We start from the raw sequence: 22,997 nt of genomic DNA, 5'->3' as shown, positions 1-22,997 counted from the left end.
TCACATTAGGAAAAATTTCTAGAAAAGTTAGCCCATGTTAGAATGATTGCAACAAGGTCAGAATTACACAATTGCATATAGTACCTGATAACTACACACTATGTCCTATGTGAGATGCAGTAAAACATAATTTTCATGAAGAAAAGAAAAATCTCTGGCAGTAGTTGCAAAGTAACCTTTCAAGGTATTCATTCTAGTGTTGTAACATAGCTTTTTTCATAAAAGAAGATTGCTTCATGTTATGGATGAATGTTCATGCATCTATATATCGCCAGTCTCTAAATTAAAGTAACTTCATAGATGTCAGTCTATAAGATGATCTGAATATAATGGATAATTTGCATTCCCAAAGCACAGGCATCTTTGAGAACAAAATTTAAATTAAAAAAAAAAAGAAGTTCAGCATCTTCACACATGTTGCTCCAGGATGAGGTTTGTGTACATTTCATACATTTTTTTCCAATGCATACATTTTTTTCTGCAACTCCAACTTCTTCAGTTTCATTTGTAAATCTTGAATCATTAAAAAGGGTTTGATGGAAGTGATCATCCTCCTTGCTTTTCCATAGAACTCCTAGCTCTTAAACACACAAATGATAAAAAATGCCTTCAATATAAGTTGGAAATACCTGATAAGTTATAAAACAATTATCATCTGTAGAATTATGTATCAGCATTCTCTTTCTCTCTTACAACAGGTATTCAGAAAAGGGACAACACACTATATGGTCACAGAAAACCTACTGTAGACTCTGGGACTTCTTGCTTAATTTCTTTGATGTTCCCTGCATCACTGCACATTCCAGAGTTCTTTAGTAATGTGAATTAAGTTCTCTCAAATTCCCTCAAAAAAGTTCTCTCTGCTTATGCAGATGTGTACGCCTTCCATGACTTACTTGGATGCAAATTAGTTTAGATAGAACTCTATTGCTGAAGTAAGGTAAATCCTGGCATTACGATGTGAGAATAAAAATGCATTTCTTATTTAGGATACTACTGGATACCTATACAAAATGCCATTAGAATGTTAGGTATTTATGTACTGCCCAAAGATTTGAGGCATATATTTAAAGCAGTTTTCTGGATTTTAGGCGGAAGACTTGTTCTTTTTTTATGTTAACCTCGAGTAGCAGATCTTTACTGACCATAAATTTCTGGCACTCATATAGTGCAGCTGTTTCATGTTTAGTATTTGGATGGCAGAATGCTCAGTAGTATTGAAAGCCAAGGAATTGGATTTGAGTTGAATGCACTGCTTATTACTCTCAAAGAGCTATTTATTTCAGGGTGGATCAACTATGTAAGAAGGCTCTTATATCAAACAGGTGAGCAGTCCTCTACTGTAGATAGGACGAATCCTTGTTTTAAAATCTTCAGGGAACATACATAGCTACTCCAAGTAGTTCTCGTTATCTTCTAATAGGTAGGTCTGGGCTGTTGTATTTTGCTTGTTCTCAAAATGTGTTTGGCAGCTTTCAGTCAGATTCCAGTGAACTCCAGCAGGCAACCCTAACCCAGGCTATGTTCAGTACTGGCCCAGCTTAGAGCAGAAGGCTTGTCTAGATGGCCTCCTGAAGTCCCTTTTAAACTGAATTATTCTCTGAGTCAAGAATTTAATTTACATTCCTGAGCAAACTCTTCAAGAAGTCTTATGATTTCCTCTGAATTCTTACCTTTTTTTAAAAAAAAACTATCTATGATTTTCTGCCTTTTCTGGGAGAAAACAGAAGTTATCGTGGGCTTAGTTTCCGAACTATTAGGTTGGTGCAGAAATAATTACCATTTTTAACCATCAACTTTAAAGCAGTATATCTCTGCTAAAAATAAAACTTAGCAATCAAAGTAAGAACCATTAGAATCTACAAATTATTTTTTTTGCCAACAAGAAACAAGTCTATTCCAGTAGCATAGAAGTCTGAGTCCTGGAACTGATGACTTCTTTGAAGGGATTTTGAACTTCTGCTTGGTTGTAGAAAATCTTTTGCAGGAAGTTGTTGAGATGCCTGAAAATGTGGTAATCAGCGGGAGAGGGGTCTGGAGAATAAGCTTAATAATGCAGAGTTTTGTACCCCAGTTTGTGCAGCTTCTGCAGAGTCATTTGCAATAAGAGCAGTTGGGCATTGTCATGGAGAAGAATTGGTCCTTTTTCATTGACCAGTGTTGGATGTAAAGATTGTAGTTCTTGGTGTGTTTTATTGCTTTCCTGGCAGTACTTCTCTGCTGTGATGGATTCACTAGGATTCAAGAAGTTGTAGTGGATGATTCCACTTGCCATAACCTTCTTGTGAGGTAGCTTTGATTTAGGGAAGTGTTTTGGTGCTTCACTTTGGTCCAGCCACTATGCAGAACACCTTCTGTTGTAACATAGAATCCTTTTTTTGTCACATGTCACAATATGATCAAAAAATTGGTTGGTTTTGTTGGGCATAGAATGACTTAGTAATGGCGATTTTTTTTATTTTTGCTTAGCTCATGCAGCACTCATTTGTAGAGCTTTTTTCCAGTTCAATGCAAATGCCAAACAACCATTGAGCGGTCAAGCTTTAGGTCCTCTACAACCTCTCAAATTGTTTTGTGTGGGTCTGCTTCAATAATGGTCCTCAATTGGTTGTCATCCATCGCAGAAGGATGTTTGTGACCCTCCTTATCTTCAGGGCTTTAAATTCTATTATGACATTTTTGGAACTAATGTCAAACTGTGTGTTCAGTGATGGTCTCTTGTCCAAATGCTTGGTCGATATTGCTAGCCGTTTCCCCTTTTGTACTCATACAACAAAATTGCTTGGATTTGCTTTTATTTTCCCATCTTTAATTTGACAGCATAATATAAAAAAGAAAGAAAACAAAATCATTACCATAAATAAGTAGACTGAGTTTCATGCTTTAAAATGCTGTACTCTATGAACACAGTTAAAAAAAAGCTTAATCTAAAATAAGCATCACAGTTTACAATGACAAAACCAGCAATTATTTTTGCACCAACCTAAAGCTGACCTCTAAGCTGACACTTCTGCTCCCAAATAAAACAGGGCTGAAGCATGGAGTGGAGAACTGGATCACAACTGTTCTTGCTACTTAAATTTTAGTATGTTCATTGGCACAGCTTAGCCTCTCACACCTAGGGATTTGCCTGCCAGCTAGCAGGCAAATGCATGGAAATTCTTGCACAAGGTGGCTATCCCAAACAGGACATTCCCAAAAGGTAGTATAGAAGTAGCCATCCTGTCCCTGCAGGAGAAAAGCATTTTCCATGGAGATGTCAGCTGGTCAATATGACTTCTCTTCAGGGCTGTGCTTCCCCTTGTCTAGTTTACCTATTAGGGTAGATGCATTCTCATGGTCTGAGAATCATAGTGAAATGTCTGCTGAGCAGGCACCAGACTGGATTGCAAATGCAAAGTACTTTTCAGTTACAAACTGGTAGGAGTTGGTAGGTAGAGTATCACTCATTGAGTAGTAGTGGGTCTTGGGGGAGCCTCAGAAATTCTATTAAGTATGCAGATATTATACTGCTGGGCACTTTGTTCAACAGCGAGAGACCTGTGTGGAAGTTAAGGATGTTTGATAAGAAAAAATAAGCTTAACTGACAGATACCTGTTTCTCCCTACGAAGGTTGCCAATTGAACATAACAAATGCAATTTTTCTTTAATTTTTTTTTTTTCCAGTAGCTGACCTCAGCAAAGATAGGCCACACTAGAACCTTACTAAAGCTATTACTACTAAATCTGAGCTCTGTTTGGTCTACTAGGACAGCAGTTTCCAAGACTGGTTCATATTGCTTGAGGAGGAAGCCCTCTAACAAGCTGTGAGAAGCGCTATGCAGTCAAATATATCAACTACAAGATGATACAATTGACTCCTTGCTTCCTTATACAAGCATACAACTCTATATTATTTGGGTGGCTTGCCAGATCAATGAGTGTTTGTAAAGAAATTTGCCAAATCTTTAATTTTTGTTGTTTGGAAAGACACCAGCATGTCTGGCAGCTTTCTGTAGGGTACTATCAGCAAGTCCTTGTTTTATCTCCTGTACTGGAAAGAGTACAAAAATTATAAAAGAAGTCTGACAGTTTGACATGTTTTACAAGTTGTTTATAGACTTGACTTTGACAGGAATTATTTACTGGAACCTTCATGTTCCTGATATTTATAGGATTTGGATTTATTTGCAGCAGCATGTGAGTTTCTTGATTTGCAGAATCAATAGATGGAAGGTTATGCTGACTTTGCAGAGTTGGTGACCTTTGCAGTGTCTTGCTACTCTGTTCACCAGCAAATTTTGCTATGGACAAGTTACTGTTTGGCTTAGATTCCTCTCTTTGTCGACCCACAGGTGTGAAATGAAGCCTAACACACATCTTCAGAAAAAAACCAGAGTCAGAATATGTTTTTTTGTGATATTAAAATGTTATCAGTCTGCTTTTTCTACTTACTTGGTAATCAGAATGTATAAGCTGACAGAAATGTCAGCTCTTAGTATTGGCTTTGTAGTTAAACATTTCAGAGAGGCTCAAGAACAATCAGGCTGGGTGTAGAATGGAAGGCTTTCTAGACCTGTGGAACAGAGGAGAGCAGAAAACAAATCATGTATAGATCAACACATAACATAAGGTAAATTTATAGTGGAATTTCCAGGTGCTGACTTACAAAGTTACTTGGTTGGCATCAAAATATTCAGGTATTGTTTTTCTGGAGAGGCCTATAAGTATCAGCATGGCTGATATTTCCATGTTTTGTATACAATAGGGATTTTTCAAATCACTGACATTGTAGTAGGGTGGTTTAATAAACTCACAATGTTGTAGCCATCGATTCCACATGGAATGGCTTGCACGTGCTCCCCACATGGAGGTCACAGGTACAATCATATTTAATTCCATAAAACTGATTACTTGGACAGATTTCCTGAGCTTGCAGTTTACTTGTGTAACTACTCTGTAGAGCAGGTGGCACTTGGTGACAGTAGGATGTATATGCTCATCCTGAAGTGACAGCCTTCTGTTCCAGTTAGGTTTTCTAAAACAATGTTTTTGTGATCACTGACACCTCACATCTGCAATTTTTTGCACTCTTTTCATATCTCACCATATGGTCCATATTCCGCTTCAGGCTCCATTGTGGCAGATTTATTATCCTATCCCGGCTGAGAGACTCCAAGAATGTTGCACTATTATCAATTATGTATGTTATAACCGCATAGCTCAGAATCACCGGGCACACAAAACATCTGGATATTTCTAATAAGCAGCATATCCCTTCAGTACTGATGTTGCCAGTTGAAAATTCAAAACTGATAGGTTAAAAACTGAGCTATAACTAAGCAAGTATCATCTTCAATAGAAGAAAATAGAAAGGTAAGAATTCCACACTGCTGTGTGAAGGCAGAGAAATAAATCATTCGCTTTCGAAATCCATTCCAGTTTGTTTTATGTTTTTCTAGTGCACGCTGATACAGTATGACATATTTACTTTCCCATTTCCTTTTGTGTTTGTATATGGAATTTCACTTTTGCTGTATAAAAAAAAAATATTTTAAATGGTAAATCATCCTAAGGAAATCAAGTTTTGCTTAAATAAGGAAAATCATCTGCCTCTGTGTTGCCTGAATTGATAGTGACTGATTTGAAAAAAACAGTGTGACAAAGCCATATTCATGTGATTATACAACCTGAGAGGATAAGTTCAGCCGTAAGTATCATTTCAGTAAAAAGATTTCTTTTCACTTAATATGTGTCCAAACTCTTTTATAAATTCATGTAATTCTTGATACTCTGAATTGTTTGAGGTACGATTTGACTTGGTTTTCCCAGTTAAATATTCAATCTTTAACAAATTAACTCTCAAACTTTCAGAGATCTTACTATACTGTCTACTTTGTTTTATTGATTATTAACTAGAGGCCTTAAACACCTCAGTAATCAATAAAGTTTTCCTGCTGCACTGTCCAAGAGTCATCTGAGGATAGGCACCACACTGTTCATCATTGTCCCAGTGAAGTACCCTGGGGGCAGAGCCGGCATACTACTTGTTTTTAACTGCACATTGCTGGCTAGCTTCTGCAAACGTGAATGACAATATGCATCCAAAGACACATGATAAACAATAAAAAAGTAGATTTTTTGTCTAGCTAGTGAGTCATATTTTAACATATTAGTATGGAAAACACCCACATCCAGTTTCTATTTCCCTGTTCAATGCTTAATTTGAAACTAATCAGTTAATTTTAGGGTCTATTGCGTTTGTAGTGTTCAGGTTCGGAAATATAGAATTTTACCTCGTTATTTGTTTAGAAATATTTAAAAACCAGAAGCTCCGGCTTTTCCCAAGTTAAAAAATAACAACACTTCTTAGCAATGTTTGTGGCAAACTAAGGTCCAACAGACTGAAATTGTATATCAACGTAAGCTAATACCTACACATTTCTAGTAGGAAGTTTATAGATACAAAATAAGGAACAAAACAGCACTGGAAAGTGCTCCTGTTATGGAATTTTCCAGTTATTCAAACATTTGCTATAAAATTTCCATCTCCTTCCTGTCAGACTAAAATAACCCTGGTTTTTGGAGCATGATTTTTAATCTAAATAATTTTCTTCACAAAGCAGCCTTGTGAACAATTCTTTTGGCATAATGGATATGACACACAGAGATGTAGAGTAGGAAAAAGTAGCCAAAGATAAAGGAGAAGGGAATGACAGCTTTTAAAGTATTCATTTTCTGTAATAACACATATTGGAATGCTTGAAAATACTTCATTCAAGGGCCTTATAAAATATGCATGGTATTATAGATTAAGCTTCTCGTGAAACAAATAATACTCTTTAAGACAAATAGCTTGTAATAATAAATGTAAGCACAACTATCCTTAAACTATACGTACATCGACTATGATATCGTATCCTTTCTCTAGCAGTTTGAAAACAGTGATGCAGACCTTCTTTCACTGCTTGCAAGACTGTGGTATGTCAAAGGAGCTCTATTATGTGCACCTAGGAGATACCTCAGACACTGCTGAGCTGCAGGTTTCCTAGCAGGATCTCCTGAGAACCTGCAAGCTGTTTTCAGTGACAATTTCCACTTTACCTATTGAGAATATTTTGACATTCAATTACAGTCCCTAATACTGGAGGAAAAATACGGCAGTAGCATCACACTCCATATCTTGTCTTACTAATTTTGCTGCTTCTTCCTTAGTTATTTATTTTTTCCATCCTTTACCTCCAGGAGACTGTCTACCATTGAAGACATCCCTGAGCCACCTAGTCATTACGAAGTATGCCCAACAAAACAATACACTATCTCAGAATATTTAAACTGTGTATTGGTTTTAAATGTTGTGTACCTTTATTAGATTAATTGTTATCGAGTATGAGTGAGGAGGAAGTTCATGAGAGTGTCAAATACAAGATCCTAGAAATTTCAAGCTGCAAGGCACCTCAGGAAGTCTCTAGTCCAGCCTCCATCTCAAAGCAGGGTCAGTTGTGAGTTTGGGGCAGGACTTTAACCAGTCAGTATTTTAAAGATATCCTTTGTCAGAAATGGAGGTGGGGGAGGGCATAGAACATCACACTTAATATTTACCAATGGACCTATCCTTCATGAAAGTCATCTGGTTCTTTTTTTGAAGGCATTTACAATTTTGGCCTCTGCAACATCCTGTGATATTGAGTTCCATGGTTTAATTCTCTCCTCTATGCGAGCACTTCCTTCTGTTTGTAGAATAATTTCTTTACATGCTGCTTCCTCTTTGCCTGTGAAAGTTTTACTCATCATTCATTTTTATGGACCTCTGTCACAGCCTTCCTCAACTGCCTTTTCCCAGCTGATGAGTCCTAGTTTACATAACTTCCATTCAGCTGATCCATGGTACTGATTTTCTTTTCTTTCTAGTTCTGCTGAAACTTGTTTATGTAAGACATGCTGTTTAAGATGTTAGACTAATGCAGACCTAAATAGTGGTATAAGAATATTTTTTGTTATATTTCCACTTTTAAGGGCTGATGAAGAGTTCAGTTACACATCCTTTCCAGAGAGGAGACCTTTAAAACTCTCATCAGCTCAAGAATGTTCAAATCTATTTTTCCCTTTGAGTAATGTTTCAGATTTATTCCTGTAAATACTGCCTGGATTAATTCTATTATCTCTGCTCAAATGGACTCTTTTGTGTCTCCTCCAAAACCTGCTTTCAGTTTGAGAAGCCAAACTGCTTAGGCATGATGAATGATTCTGTGGGAATTGGTCAATCTATCCTATTATTTTAAAACTCTTCTTTTGAATTTATTTCTACTTCGGTTATTCCAGCAAGTCAGAGTGTGGCAGGATTTTCATAGGATTTTGTCGTGTAATCTCTTCCATGTTACCCAAAATGAATTTCAAGCAACTAAAGTGTTTTTTTTCCTGCTGTAAAACAAATCAGGTAGTTTTACTGTATTTTATTCCAGAAATGCCTAGAGCTATAGTTATCTCTTAGAAAGCTGATAAAACTAAAACTAAGATAAAGGTTCTTTTGCCTCAATATGAAAGTCCTCTAACTCTTAGCCATCCTGCTTCCAGGTGAACAAATCATCCCTAGCATCTCAGCCTGCAGTGATCTATATTAGTTTTTAGATAGGTGTGCTTCTCAAATATTGAATCATTTTGACTGAACCTCCCAAACATGATTTGGAAAATGTTACACTTTCAGGCATGGTGGATGTTTAAAGCAGAACTTTAATTAGCCTTGATATCTTAAAAAAACCCAAACAGTCTGGGTTTAATCCCACTCTGAATAGTGCAAGCTCTTGATCTGCAGAGGACTCTTGGGCAGGTAATGAGCCCTTTGACCTTCTGACAATAGTACTAATCCATAAAGACAGACAATTTTGACCTTGCACTCATTCAAAACTGCTGCAGATGCTCTGTGGCTGTTTTAATTAATGGGTTTACTGGGTCTTATCACATGAAATGGCAAGCAGATTGCAATTTGTCGTGTCTAAAACCTGAAGGTAGTTACACCTCATTTTTTTCAGACCAAGTAAATCTAGTTTAATCTAGCATTTCTTTTTCAAAAATGTCAACAATTTCATTTAATCAGGTATTTTGGGAGGAGAGGCTTGGATACAATTTTCACAGTCAGTCAGCTAGATCTGAATTTATTTTACCTAAAGACTTGCAATCACTCAACACAGTATCTACTTGGGAGCAGCAAGAGGTATTAAAAATATCCAGCAAACTAAAATTCCCCATTCCTTCAAGGACAGAGCTAAAAAGACACTTAAGATGACATTTGACCCATTTGCACTTAACTAAATGCAAAGGCACTCTAAATAAAAATGGAGTTAAAAATAAAGATATGGCTATTAGGAAAAGGAAATTAATGAAATGTGGTTTTAAAATTTCTGCCACTGTAAGGGCAAACAAAGAAATAAAAATGAGCTAAGCTCCACAGGTTTTAAACAAGTACTCAGGACATTAAGAAAGCATACTCAGTGTTACAGTTTCTGGTTTATTTTTTCACAGCTTAACTGACCTATAGGGAATTCCCAGGGGATGAAATAGATTTTGCTGCACTTGTTGTTTCTTTTATAATCAGGAAAAGAAGCATCATAAAATGCCGTAACTCTAGCCTCAGACTGCTCCGAAGTTTGCTTCTCTAATTAAAAAGTGAATGTTCCCAATGTTTTGCCAAATAAAGCTCTTTTATAACAAATAACCTTTTGATGGGGAAACCACACTGTTTGGACACCAAAAAGTAATTTTAAGGCTTATCTTGAGTCTGTGCCATGGTAAATACAGGCTAGAGCTTCTTGCCTTTCCTCTCTTTACTGAGGAATCAAAACAGGCATATTTCAGCAAACAACTTGTACAAATATTGTACTGCAAATGTAACTACAGTTTGGAGTGACAAATTCTCTTCTAATGACATTTTTTAAAGGATTACACATTCTTGCATTAGAGCAATGCTTCTATAGGATAAGGTTGTGGCACTGTTTCTATTCTTAACATAAATTTGCACTGCTTTTGTTTAACTGCCACAGAAAATCTCCTTTTTTCTGACTTTTTTTCGGCCTTTCTCTTCCATTTTTTCTTCCCTTTCTTCTTTTTAAAGTTTGAGGTTGTTCAAGCAAGTTACATTTGAACTGAGGAGCTCAGAAAACTCAGTGACTACAAGACATTTCGAAGACACATGGTATTTAGATGTTGACAGTTGTGGGCTCAGTCCCACTCTTACTAACATTAATTCAATACTCTTTCAATTAAATGCAGCATCAGTCAGTGAATAGAACTGCCTTTGCTAGAACATCCACAGGCAGTACACTTAAGATGAGAGAAGCCATAGCAACCTAACTTGCAAACCTTGGTAAGTTGTACCTGCAGGTAGATAACAGATCATAGAATTGAAGAATCATGGAGTGGTTTGGAAGGGACCTTTAAAGGTCCAATTTATCTGCAGGACCAGTGACATCTTGAACTAGGTCAGGTTGCTCAGATCCTTGTTCAATCTGACCCTGAACGTTTGCATGGATAGAGCATCTACCACCTCTCTGGGAAACATGTTCCAGTGTTTCACCACCCTCGCTGTAAAACAATTCTTCTTTATTTCTAGTCTGAATCTACCCTCTTTTAAAAACCATTACCCCTTGTCCTATTGCTACAAGCCCTACTATCCCAATGCTTCTTAAAAGCCCCCTTTAAGTACTGAAAGACCACAAAAAAAGGTCTCCTGGGAGCCTTTTCTTCGTGCTAATCAATGTTAACTCTCTCAGGCTTTCTTCATAGGAGAGATATTTCATTCCTCTGATTGTTTTTGTGGCCCACCTCTAGACTTGATCCAACAAGTCTGTGTTTTTCCAGATATAGGGCTTTCCTCCATGGCCACTTAACTTCATAACTTAAAAGCCTGTTGGTCCTTTCCATCAGCTTTGAAGTATCTGTTAAGGTATGGCAAATCAAGTCTAATTCCATATGGCTTAAGATGTAATGATGCAGCCTCTCTCTTGAATATTTTTAGTTTGTATCCTCAATTTCCTTGATTTAGTTGGGTTTACAGAACCACAGAATTACCAGGTTGGAAAAGACCCAGAGGATCATCGAGTCCAATCATTCCTATCAACAACTAAACCATGCCCCTCAGCACCTCATCCACCTGTCTTTTAAATACCTCCAGGGATGGTGACTCAACCTGTTCCAGTGCCCAATGACCCTTTCTGTGAAAAATTTTTTTCTGATGTCCAGCCTGAACCCCCCCTGGCAGAGCTTGAGGCCATTCCCTCTTGTTTTGTCCCCTGCCACTTGGCAGAAGAGGCCAGCAACCTTCTCTCTATAACCTCCTTTCAGGTAGTTGTAGGAAGCAATGAGGTCTCCCCTCAGCCTCCTCTTCTCCAGGCTAAAAAACTCCAGTTCCCTCAGCTGCTCCTTGTAAGACTTTTTCTCCAGCCCCTTCCCTAGCTTCGTCACTCTTCTCTGGACACGCACCAGAGCCTCAACATCCTTCTTGTGATGAGGGGCACAGAACTGAACACAGTATTCAAGGAGCGGTCTCACCAGTGCTGAGTACAGAGGGATAATAACCTCCCTGGACCTGCTGGCCACACCATTTCTGATCCAAGCCAAGATGCCATTGGCCTTCTTGGCCACCTGGGCACACTGCTGGCTCATGTTCAGTCGGCTGTCAACCAACACCCCCAGGTCCTTCTCCTCCAGGCAGCTTTCTAGACAGACTTCTCCTAGTCTGTAGCACTGCATAGGGTTGTTGTGCCCCAAGTGCAGGACCTGGCATTTGGCCTTGTTAAACCTCATGCCATTGGTCTCAGCCCAGTGGTCCAGCCTGTTCAGATCCCTTTGCAGAGCCTCCCAACCCTCCAGCAGATCGACATTTCCATCCCGCTTAGTGTCATCCACAAACTTGCTAAGGGTGCACTCAATGCCTTCATCCAGGTCATTGATAAAGACATTGAACAGGGATGGACCCAGCACTGAGCCCTGGGGAACACCACTTGTCACTGGCCTCCAGTTCAGTCCTGAATACTGAACTCGTTAGTAAATGAGCCAAATTCAGAGCCATCTTTACAAGATGTTGAGGGTCTCCTTGTGGTCACCAGGAACTGACATCACATTGAGAGAGGCATTCAACAGTTCACAGATTTTCTTCTTGAGCTAATAAAGCTGGGCCACTAATACAATGACGTATCACCAAGATCAGTTAGATAACCCCAGATCTGGGATTGCCAGCTGTCCAATATCTTTACCACCTTCTGAGAGGCTTTTTTATCATGTGTCAAGATCCATGTGTCTATAATACTTGAAAGCATGTAATGTTATTCCCAGAAACTAGAAAGCAGTGGGCAACATCACAAGTGATGTTGATTTATCAACCTGGTATGTACAGAGTAAAAAGGGAAGAGGTTGAGGTAGCAAATATCTTGATATCCATACCCTTTATTTACTAATGTATTTCACAGTGTTTATTAAACATTACATTTCAGATGTCTTCTTGCCACAACAAGACAAGAATTGCAGACAGCACAGAATTGCAGGTAATCGATTTTTATGACAAGTTTTCGGTATGAATGAGGAATAGCAAACATAAGCCATTCTAATTACTGTATTCTCATTGTCCTCCATAGATGTCACACCCAGGGGAATCTGTTCAGTTTTTTTTTTTAAAGAATTATATTTTATATTAGTGAATGTTCTTAAGTAGACCAGTTATCTGTGCTGGCCACTTCCAAAACCAAATGTAAATTATCCTTGCTCAGACAGTTCAAGAAATGCATGTCAACAGTGAATAATAGTTACGAGTATTTATGAAATATATAAACGCTTTGGAAAAATTAAAGCCAGTCTGTAAATTCTAGTTATCCAGATTCTATTTTGATGTGTATGCAAATTAGTATACAGTAAGGATGTTTTAATGCATGTTTTTTTAATGAATTGCAGAATATACATATAAGCCATAATTAGAGCTCTTGGGAACAGCATTACCTAAATCTAATTTGCTGACATGCCATCATAAGGTCAAGTAAGTCTTTAAAGAAAAGAACTCTAGTAACCTGAGATCAGAGACTTCCAGATTGTTCTCCAGCTTTATAACATTGCATATTCATGCACATGTTCAGCAGAAAAGCTAACCCTTTTGATAATAATTCACAAGGCTCTAAGCCTGCTGTTACCCTTCGCTGAAACCATTAAGCAATAGATTATAAATTAAGATGAATTTCTTATACAATGAACCTGGTTTTAACCTTTGTCTTTGTCCTTCACAGAAAAATAATTTTTGGGATTTCAGCAAGGTAAAGAAAAGAAATTCTATAGACTATTAGATCCTCCTTGTGATTGTACTTTACTGCCATCTCTATATAAAATTATTCAGAAAGCTCAACTAATTTATCAATAACTTTCTCATTTCCTTTAGCTGCAATCACTGTTTATTTGAGTTGATATGTTACTTTTGTAACAATAGTGTACTGGCACCTATCACCTTACTGGTGGCTGTTCTATACAGTGGCAATGTTTTGGCAGAACTGATTTTTCCTCTCTTTTATGGGATGTTTAACTTCAGTAAACAAAACAGTAAAATGTGCTTTTTTTTATTTCCTGTATTTTTTTCTTAACAAGTTTTTGGTAAAGTTTGGAAAATTCTTGTTGAGAAAACATAAAGGAATCTAGGTCAAAAATCCTAAGAAGTATATGGAATTTTCCACAAAGAACACTGCATAGGTTTGTGTTCAGTTCAGGGATTGAAAAGTGACCTCTGAGGTATAGGTTGCAATTCTACAGGTATACTGAATGTTAAGATACCACTCTCACTACTCATGATTGTGTTGAAAACATGCTGAGGTGACCAACACCTAAAAATATGACAATAATAGAAGTTTATGATTTGAGATTAGCAGTCACCCAAGACTATGACAATGAAGAAAAATAATGAAACCTCATGTCTTTGCAGCAGAAGGGGGTTTTGATCCTGATGTTATATAGTGCAATGGATTTATTCTGATTTATCTGCAATACACTGAGTAAATATTTTCCATTCACAGCTCTTTTGAATACGGCATGTATGGATAGTTTTCAGCTTCTATTGACTATTTATGGATAGTCATCAGCTTCACAGTTTGCTTTTTAATAACTTTTATTTATTTTAGAATCTTTGGGAGAGGTTAAATTCTCACTTTGCTTGGCACTCCACAGACAAATAGCAAGTTAGAGTCCCTTCCTCAAGGAATTTGCAATTTGAGCAGCAGAGATAGAGAAAGTAGGCCAAAATAATTTAGCCTCATTTTATGGAAGAGGAAAGTATGACAGAAGTTTGTGGCAGTGATAACAGTTTGATTTGGTACTCACAAGTTACATTCCCACTGTGATGAAATGTAGTCTTATTTTTAAACCTGTAGACAAGCACTTGACTTTCTTCAGTTGTAAAAGACATTTCAAATCAATAAGGTGAGTTATTAGCTTATCTTATATTCTTAAATCTAGCAGTTTGAGGAACTCGCATTTCCTTTATAAAGACATAAAGGAGAGACTTTCTTTAATTTGGTTGTTTTTTTAAAGGAAGACTTTCGTAGGATTCATTGTATCTAGAGGTTTTTTTCTTTTTTAGTTACAAAATAGTATCTATTTCCTAGATCTATTATTTTGTGAACTCTTTCTTGATAAAATCTTTCATTTTCTGAGTAATAAAAAATTCTTCACATGTTTATGAGTGAGACCAGGCTCCCCTCTTTGAGGGTTTTATTTAATACTGCCCAGCTTCTGGCATCAAATGTGTGACTTCCTCAATGTGCAGAAATATTTCTCAGGCTGTGTTCAAAATCTATAATATATACACACATACATGCATGTGTGAAAGCTAAAATATATACAAATAGCTGGCTATATAAAAAAAACTCTTTCATGACAAAGGAATGGATTTTATATGGATGGAAAGCATTACCTGAAAACATATGTCTGGCCAATGCTTTCCCTAGAAATACTTCTGACAGTCTTGGTTTTATTAAATCAGTCATTGTGAAACTTCCTGAAATGCTTAGATGATAACAGTGTTAGGTAACTCTGGGCTTTCTGTGATGATTACTATCCTCTGAAGCAATAATATAAAATATTTAGAAACGGATTTTTAACATGCTGTTTCACTGACTCAGCAGTTTTTAAAAAGCAGAAGTAAAATTGTTATTCATCTTGACAGTCCCCACATCTTTATTCGTATTTAGCTGATACTGATTTACCTGCAGGAGTTGTATACAAATTAACATACCAATGGGAGCTGTCATTAGCTGCCTACAAACAACACAAAAGCTGTTGCAACTGGTAGGAATGTTGACAAAATCCTTGGCCTAAGTGACACTTAAGTTCTTCCTTGCTTCTGCTATCAGCCATGTAACCTCTTCTTGTTAATATAACTATACACATGGAAAGTCTCCCAGCCCATACCCCAAGGCATGGATTCTCTGGCTGGCAGGCTGGGGTGGGCTTTCCTCTGTGGCAGATTTCTTGCTGCCAAGGAGGAGCAGAGAGAATGAGCAAAATCTTACTCTCAAAAAGAAAACAAGAACTCTCAATATTGATTGTTTATTAACATATGTACAGAGAGTTTGGATTCTGGGGAGGAAAAAGGTGTCTCATCACTTCAAAAAACCACTGTGGACCATAAAACACAGCATAAAATTAGGCATAAGTTTTCCAAATACTTATGGATACACTTAACTTTACTAGCTTGAGCAGTGCCAGGCAAACAAAGGGTGCAAAGTCTGAGAACCAGGGAGGAATTTTGCTATTCTTATGTTTATCAACATTTTAACTTTAAGATTTAAATTTTCTGTCTTTTGGGCTCATTTGTGTCCTTATTTATGGTCTAATTTACCTTCAAATGTGAGCAGCAATCCATGCGAGATTTTTCTAGAAAACTTTGAAGTCTTGGATTCAAAAGTGTCTCTCTCTTGCCAGTTATCTGAGGTGAGAATCAGGTCAGCTGTGTTGTTTAAATATCTTTAGTATGAAAAAGAACAGTTTGGTTAAGCAGAAAAACAAAGTGACATTTTTACCACTTAAAATGCTAGTGTTTCTGAGAAACCATTCTCATTCAAGAAAAAAGTACCTGGTGTCTCTGATACTTGTCATATAACTTTACAAAGGACACCATTAGATCATGACTGGCAAAACACAGCTTATTATTCTTCTTATTTGCTAGGTGCCAGCATTATACAGTTTCACGGAATCAGGAAGAGATGGAAACATATCTCCTGCCATGAGGATTTTACAGTCTAAATACGCAGATCAGATAAATCCATCCCAAAATGCATAGGAAGATCCATGATAATGGACAGAAGCATGTTGCTGTGTTTTCATTTGAAGTTCAGGCTTGATGCCAAAAACAAAAAAGCCAAGGAAGACAATCAGAGAGGACAGTGCTATAGATCTTGAGCAAATAAAAGATCTAGATAGACTGAGATACAACATTTTAATAATGTGCTAGCTAAACTTCCAGCACATTCGGATTGTTTGTTTAAAATACCAAGTTATGTAAGGAAGCAAGACAACAGAATAGCATGTAGTTGTGCAAATGTTAGTAAGTGAAATGTGCTTTCAATGAAATAGAAACATATTTGCAGAATATATCTGGGAAAACATACCAGGAATTCCGACTTCCAACCACAATCTTGCTTAAACAATATTAATAAAATGGGAAAAATATATTGTCTTGTTTTGTGTATTTCTTCTTTGTGGGCTTCAATTACATAATATTGTGCTGGTCTGTCATTTGTTCTGTCCTCAGATGAAAAGTTGTGGCTTCATCTAGTTTAAATTCATTTCTCACTTTGGTATATGGGATAAAAGCTACCCTTCTAATTAAAAAGTCTGTTCTGCTGACTTATAAGTAATTAGCTATTACCAGGTATCTTAGTCTTAAATAATTAATGTAGCCTTCGAAAGACTCTGGGTGAATGGTCAAATAAAGCAAATTAATTAAGACGGTGATCAACAACTCTTGCTGTTATAAACTATATGGCTTGATTCTGTAACAACTGTCATGTATTAAATTTCTGTACAAGTAAAGCATCTGTTTTAGAAAACACAATATTCCCTGGCTGTTAATAAAGCTGGGGCCACTTTAATTGTTTTTGAATGTCAGTATTGTGTTACCCAATGCCTGCTGTGTTGTATTTAATTAATTTTTAGGAATAAGAGCACAAATACAATTTCTCTGAAACCCACAGGGAAACTGGATGTTCAGGTTGAACCTTTATTCTTAAACAACGTTTTCATCTTTAAAATTAAGTCTCCAGAAGAAAAGGATAGCCTAAAGTTAAATAGTCAATCTCTCAGTGATTGTGCAGGACCACATGGAGTAACACTACCATACACGTTCCTAAGGTGACCTTAAGAGCATTTCGCCAATTTTAAAGACCAAAATCAGCTCACTTTCAGTCTCTCAATTCTTTTGTCAGGGCTGTGATTTGTCAAAGGAATAATTCTAACAATACATCTCAACTGGATGAAGACATAAATTTTAAAGGTAATGGAAAGCAGCATTAATTCTAGAATTGTGTAATTCCATCCATACACAAATTTGTAACCCCAGTTCTAGAGGCTACTTTTTGGACGACTTCAACTGCAGCATAGGCTTAAACTCTCAGACTAAGGAAATTATCTCAGTTACATTAGAATGAAACGGGAATGTTTTCTGGGCTGAGTAGCATCAAAAAATTTATACCAGGCTTTCTGTATTTGTTGTATGAACATCACAGCCTGGCTTTGCATATTTTGCATATACACGTAAAAGCATGCATGCATGTATTTGAAATAGCCGTATTCTTCCAAGAAGTTTTGAATCGTAGGTTCTAGGGTAGTTGTAGTAGCTTCCTTTGATTAGTTGATTAATCGATTAGTTGAGTTTCATTTATCTGATTGACAGTTATAAAGATTTGAGATGGCTAATTCTTCTTTGTTAGTTCTGAGGAACTGTTTCACCAGTAGCCTACTTCTTTCTGGAGGCAGGATGCTTATATCATACATCTTTTTGCCATGAAACAATTTCCTTGATGTAATCTGTGGTCACTGATCATAGTTGCTATTTTAAAAGCTGCACTTAGCTGTAGCTTGCACCAAGGTATATAATAAAGTTTATTAACTGATGGTAAAACCATCTATATCAGTTCTAGCTGACATTTGACTGTGCACATATGTGAAATATCCTTAAGAAGAGTATTAAGTTTGTTGCCTGTTCTGGAGAAAAATGTGAAGATGTGCAAAGATGTTGATGAAAGGAGGAATTGTAACTTTCAGGAGAAAAGACCACATGGGTCACTTGTATTTATGACATGCATTTTGTTGACTAAGGGCAAGGATTACTCTGAATAACTGTCAGCAGTATAGCTTCAAGAGTATAGCGTTTTATTCGATGATTTTGAAGCCTATGGAGAATTTGCACAACAAATACACCCTTGTATTTCTGTTGTCATAGCTACATTAACCAGTAAAATTAAAACTCGTTCTGTCCAACAGATGTTTACAGATTATGTTCTCTATAGGACTGACCATTGCCCTACATCATTTACTCAGAAAGGTTTTTTTACATATGGTGAACATTTGAACTTTGTCACTACGTTGTTGAACTTTTAAACTAGGAGAAATAGAGAGGTATTGCAGTAATGTTTGACACAGTGTTATCAGTTGAAAATGTAATTGAACAAAAGTTTCTGTAATTTCATTCCTTTCTACACATTAATTTATTTGAGACAATGATGCCAGTCCTTTGGAGCATGACTGAAGTGCTTAAAAGAAATGCAAATTGATTGGAACACAATGCACCTGTTGTGCAACTAAAATATTTGCAGTATTGAAGGTAGGATAGTGAAAAGTGCATAATATTTTCCAGTTAACTAATTATTACAGGGATCTTACCTATTTTAACGATCACGAACTTAGAGCAAGGCTTTGGAAACTCCTGTTTCACATACAGTTATTCCACTTAAAAGTATAATTATTTTACATTGCTAGGGTATTATATATGTATCAGGCAGTGCTAGTATCACAGCATGACCAATTAAATAATTACAGTATCTAACTGTGGTGTGACAAAGAGATAGCTTTGATGAAAGTGTTCTATTTTAATTAATTTGCCTTTTGAATCAAAATCTTTCATGCTTGTACTCAACCTAAAGGTGAAAGTTCTCAAAAAAATACATTGCTGTATTTTTAGCTATAACCCCAAGAGTAATAGTAATCAAAATACCACTACACAATCATGCACTTGAAAACATATTTTAATGCAGAGAGATAAGGAGACATCTTTAAAACTGACCAAGTATTCTGACTAACCCCTAGTTCTCTCAGTTACTGTATGTTCTTTTGTATAAACTGTAACATGGCATGGATTTGCTGCTATTAAAGCCAACAGCAAGACCATCATTGATATTCAAGGTGGGTACAGCTGAAAAATCTGAACATTTACTACAACTTTGTGAAAATTACCATGAAGAAAAGACTTCCTTCGCAATGTGCAAGTATTGGAATAAGTCACCATCAAAATTCTAGGAAAAATATTTCTGTGTTTTTCTTACTGAGAAAAATAATAGTTTAATATTAACGTATTTACTCAAACAGATTACCTTGCTTCTGTTGTAGATAATAAGTTGTGTCCTGTGCATCTTAAAAAGGCATGTGAAGGACTACATTTGGGAATACTTTATGAATACATTAGGTGAGTTAACATTTTGGGTTTGGATTATTTAATTTTAGCAGAACAGTTTTGGTGGCCGAGGGCATATAGATTACTGTAGTTTCAAGGTGAATATTTCTTTTCTTCTGATGTCCTGGTCTTTTGAAATTATCACAGTATTACAGGACAACTTAAAATATAAACATTGGGTAATTACTTACTTTGGGGTATACTTTTTGAGTTTTATACTACGAGTAAGTATTTATGTCTATGATTTTGATACTGGAATATCATCTATTAAAGGTATTTTATTGATCCTGGCTTAATAGCACATCCTCCCAAATTATTCTTTCCTGCTTATGTTTTAAACATTTTTTCAATATTCACACTTTGCCATACCTCAGAAGAAAAGATACAGAAAAATTGCATTAGTTTGAAAACATATGATTTCTCTGCTATAATTTTCATACTGACAGAACCTATAAAAGTACCATCAAATTTTAAGACTTTGACCTTTGTATGAGGTCTGTCAATATCTAGAGTTAGTGATGTGGTTACTGAGAAAAACCAGCAAACTAACTTTAAGTTCCTTTTTCATGCTACTGCTATAGAAGGCATATGATTCAACCACTTCTGCTATAAAAGAAATCAATATATAATGTTAATCTACATTGACCTTAATATTTTCATTAAACTTCTTTCCTGCAAATGTATATGTGAATGCTTCACTTCAAATACACAAGAGGTCCCCCAGAAACTGCTTAAGTGCTTGTGTGTTTAGGAGGACTGGAGGCTAAATTTTCACAGAAGAGCTGCATCTGTAAAAGGGACAATAGAATACACAGTAAAATGGAATGAAAGCATAAAGTTATTTCAGAGCCAATCACAAAGTCTTTAGGATCATAGGCAAAACATTGCTTATTTGGGTGCATCAAGGGGACAGCACTATAATGCATTAATTCTCTTCATTCTACTGCCATCACGCACCAACATACAATTTCTCCTACAGTTTGTGTTAAAGTTATCCATCATCCCCATACTTCAAGAAAAGAGCTAGACCAGAAAATCTATTTATACATTTACCCATTAAGATATAAACCAAAAAACCCACAAGCCTGCCTTCGATCAAGGATGGAAAAACATATACGGTCTAGTGATGCAACCACACAAGCTTCAGCTCACATAATGGAAAAGGTGGATGTGAAGATCTTGTAGGTGCCTGTGTTATACTATCCCCAAGACATTTTTGATAACTTAATTGAGATCAGTGCTGCACATTCCAAAAGCAAAATAAATTACTCTTTGTTAGTTGTTTTCATGACTACCACGGTCCAATCATTTCCCATAGGGATGTTTCTTTCTACCCAGAGAAAGCAGAAATTGTATTAGAAGATTTAAAATTATCCCCAATTTCCCTTCAATTTTGTGACAGAATTTTAACAAGTGGCTTCCAGGAACCCTCGAGAGCTTCGCTCAGCATCTCATTCTGTTAAAAACTTAGATATAGCCCTGAAAACACTATGAAATTTAAAATACAGTTATAAGCACTTCAAAATTGGCCTTGGCACGTCACTGCCATTAAAATTTCTATTAGTTTTTTTATTACATGTAATTCCCCTGTAGCACCATGGAATTGCCTAATAATGAATTTACTTTTCTCTATTATAGGTTGGGTGGGATAAAGTGTGGAACAGTAGTGTACTGTAAGAGCTCCATTCAGTTGGTTGCAACTTTCTCTGAAGTTTTTTTATTTGTTGCTATGGTTGGTTTTGCTTAAATTTTCACCTTGATCTGTACTGTATTTAGTAAACATATGTTTGCTAACCATCTTAGCTTTAATGTTAGGGATAAAAGACCTCTGTGAAAGCTGCAACTACTTGTTCTTGTTCAGCTCCAAAGCATGGTGTTTTCCAGCACAGTATGGAAATTCTCCCTCCTCATGTCTGCTGTCCATTCAAGACTTTTACCTAAAACATATCTTCTTTCAAGCTCTAAGCAGGCCATAAACTACCTAGTTTAGTCTCATAAGTTAGAGAATTTCCATTAGGCTTCTGTACAGTTTCTGCTTCAGAAGAAAATGAGGCAGATGATCTGTGTCACGGGAAATTTGTCGTAGACTGCAGTTTGTTTATAGTGTTCTGTAGAAGTCTACAGAGATCCCATGGTTCTGAGCTGTGAGTTTTGCTATCTGAGTAGTTAAGTCTTTCTCTTTTTTGCTCAGGCTAGTGTAAGAACAAATTTGCAGAGGATAATTTTTACAGCCATGAACTAGCACCAAAAATATCTGAGGCTTTCTTTCAGTTGCATGTAGGATCAGCAGTAATGTTTGTGGAGGCTGAATTATTGTAGCAATCTCCTCGTATTTCTTTATAATACTAATAAACATGTGGGTGCCTACTATGGAGGAAATGTCATGCTGACTCTGGCGAGGTTAAGTTTGCCTAGTGGGAAGAGAGGGTCCACAGCACAGAGTGGTATATATTTCAACTAGAAAAATACTGGAGGAAAAGACAATGTAAGGACAAGACTTATATACTGTCTTGTAAGAGAAAAGAAAACTCATTATTCCACTGGAAAATAAAATACAGGTTTATAGATTGGCATAATAATCTTCCTGTGGGTAAAAAATTTCAGATTCTAGTAAATTGTGAAGTTAAGGTAAAAAATTAAATTCCAAAACTCACAGGGTTTAGTATCATTAAAAATACAATATTTGTAAGATAGATATAAAAGATTCAGTATGTGAATGGATCAAGAGGAGCTAACAAAGTAATTATAATATGGTCAGAGGATTTGAAGTATGAAGAGAGAGTTCTCACTAAAGCTTGAAAGGAAAAAAAAAACAGAAGTGAAGTGTAAGGGAAATCAGATATTATTTTTTCCTGATCTCTTGCCAAACACCCCACTCAATGGGCAGACCTTTTTTCCAGTACAGAATGTTTTCTTGCAAGAAAATGAGGAGGTGACTACTTTGTTCCCAGCCAAGTTGAGGATGAATTATGAAAATAAAACTTGTATCTACTGGGATCCTCAGTAGTCTGAAAATCTGTTGCAACATGTTGAAAGTGACTTAATTCAGGAATATCTGGATTCTTGCTCAGGCTCAGAAGGAACTTGAGGACTTTATGGTTTCCTCTTTTTCTATCAAGTTTTATAGCCCACATTTGTAGTAAAATAATGTTGTTTGAAGTTTGTATGTTTCATGGGAGTGGTGCCTTAAAGAAGTTATTTCAGTTAAATGGCACCAGATGGAGTGTTTAGTTTGTGACAGGATTCCAGCGTTTATTTTGAAATTATGTTCTTTATTTGATGGCTTTATGGTATCAACTATTCTGCTGGCATATATTTTTGTTCTGC

The 22,997-nt window shown here is 36.4% G+C and overlaps 1 long non-coding RNA gene across 1 annotated transcript; it reads left to right on the top strand.

The window, feature by feature from the left end:
• The first annotated feature begins 4,514 nt into the window (after positions 1-4,514).
• On the top strand, positions 4,515-6,035 carry LOC138718618 (uncharacterized). Its single transcript, XR_011337121.1, has 3 exons — positions 4,515-4,613; positions 4,715-4,860; positions 5,918-6,035. It is a non-coding gene; the product is annotated as an uncharacterized lncRNA (long non-coding RNA).
• The last annotated feature ends 16,962 nt before the right edge of the window (positions 6,036-22,997 follow it).

This window comes from Phaenicophaeus curvirostris, chromosome 3 (assembly GCF_032191515.1).
Source record: "Phaenicophaeus curvirostris isolate KB17595 chromosome 3, BPBGC_Pcur_1.0, whole genome shotgun sequence".
Lineage (NCBI taxonomy): Eukaryota > Metazoa > Chordata > Aves > Cuculiformes > Cuculidae > Phaenicophaeus > Phaenicophaeus curvirostris.
This window is presented reverse-complemented; position numbering and strand designations above follow the sequence as displayed.